General features: G+C 32.8%; 1 long non-coding RNA gene across 1 annotated transcript; it reads right to left on the reverse strand.

Annotated features, from left to right (window-relative positions):
* Window positions 1-421: 421 nt before the first annotated feature.
* On the reverse strand, window positions 422-1,749 carry LOC149212062 (uncharacterized). The gene is made up of 3 exons (XR_016250205.1): window positions 1,582-1,749; window positions 842-900; window positions 422-666 (listed from the first exon to the last, which is right to left on the reverse strand). It is a non-coding gene; the product is annotated as an uncharacterized LOC149212062 (long non-coding RNA).
* Between the last annotated feature and the right edge of the window lie 202 nt (window positions 1,750-1,951).

The following is a 1,951-nucleotide window of genomic DNA, read 5'->3' on the forward strand; positions in this document are numbered from 1 at the left end:
TCATACGTTTGAATGACTTACTTAACGCAGTTGAATCCCAAAAAATGATATCTAATATAATGCACTGCGTAAATCCCCCATACCTAAGTTTAACGTTGCTTAACATTTTTACAGTAGTTATAGTTATGAGACAGAATACAAAATCATAATACCACAAGGAGTAAAATAGACCTTGATTACCATAAAATAAGGAATCTAGAAAATTACTATAGCATCGAATTAACCAAAGTTCAATATATATAACTATATAACGTGTGCGAAAAATACATATATATTCGAGGAGTGGAAAAAAGAAAAGAGAGTTGTCACCGTTAACAATACATTCCAAGAGTGATAAGAATCATAAAAGACAATGACAAAAAATTCAAAGAATTGTGCTCCATTCACGAAGAGTATCAATACAAATTATGTAAAACCCGCATCTCCTTCCAATATAAACTACAATGACTCTGGGAAGTCGATTTAAAAGTCAATGCCAACAAGCAAAGAAAGACTAAATAAGGAAGTCGTAACTATCCTTAATGATCTAAGTTTGAAACGAAGGAATCGAACCATGGTAGGGTTGGAAATAATAATACACCCTAGAAATTATTTAGTGAACCAAGAAATACAAGCGCCCATCCACAGAACATCATGTAGGTTATGAGTATAATAAGTACTTTGAACCTGAAAAGAAGAGAAGCGATTTAGTTCTCGGGGTCGTCATGATGTAAAAAATTAGCATTCATCACACAATTTTTTCCCAAAAACCACACCTATCATCAAATTCATGAAATGAAACTTGAATAAGACAAAAAAATTTGGGATTGAAAATTATAAATTAAAAAACTTGAAGGTATACCTAAAGGTATTACTTGAAAAAGTCACCTGTGAAACCCCCTCTACAACCTGCCAAAAAAACTACAAGTGGAAACGAGTCAAAAATTCTTGGTTTGAACTCAAAACAATAATTTTAAGTTCGGTAATTCCAACATCAAAGTAATAATACAATGCTAGAAGGAACCAGAGTGACAGTGGCACTAAGGTTTGATGGTGAAAAACCCTAAAGCACAAGAACAAGGTTCTTTAAGAAAATAAATTTAAATCGATTGTCGTAAGACATGGAGAATCACAATATGAAATAAATAGAATGAATTTTTGGATCATACGCTTAACACAATGTCTATAGATCTTCAATACTAAAAAGAGGGTTTAGAACAAGAAGTAAAACACAAACCTTTATCAAAATTTAACTAGTACCATTAAATCTGAAAACCAGAGAAAGGAAGAGGGTTTCAAATTTTCGTCCAACATAGAAAGAAAACAAGATTCTCACACCCTCAAGCAACCAAACACTACTAATTATGGAAAACCCTTAATTTCGCAACTCTTGAGTCAACGAAATGAGACAATGGGAAATGAAATAAAAATTACATGGACTTATTGTGAATTTATGGACCCATCCTCTATAATTACCATTTTGAATAAAATGAAATTGATGTTATGATACATTGAACAACACTTTAAAATGTAAGAGAAAATTCCGACAAGAAAGAAAGTAGCAACAAAACTTTAAATTGAAGGAAGTAAGTATAAAATTACCTGAAAAATATCAAAGGAGAAACTAATGAGTCTCCAGGGATCAAATGGCATAATATTTGGCAAAGCCTCTGAAGCGCACCTGTAAGAACTTCAAGGAATAAATTGACACAAAAATCCTGGAAGGGTCACCTCGTGGAGCGACGCCATGTCCACTAATAAACGGAATGAAAAATGACCAAATGAATTGGAAATGATAGGGTTCCATTATTTGAAAACCCCAATATGTTTCTCCATCATTAAATTTAAAATTGAAATCGCGACTGTTGAAAATGCATGGGAAAAATAACCATGTGAAGTCAGATGGGTCAAGCCTACATGGCTCATACCAAATTCTGCCATGTGGCAATAATAACCAAGGATAATTCAATAT

Source organism: Pinus tabuliformis, chromosome 1_1, assembly GCF_031772625.1.
Source record: "Pinus tabuliformis cultivar Carrire ecotype Pingquan chromosome 1_1, CPIR1, whole genome shotgun sequence".
NCBI classification, from domain to species: Eukaryota; Viridiplantae; Streptophyta; class Pinopsida; order Pinales; family Pinaceae; genus Pinus; species Pinus tabuliformis.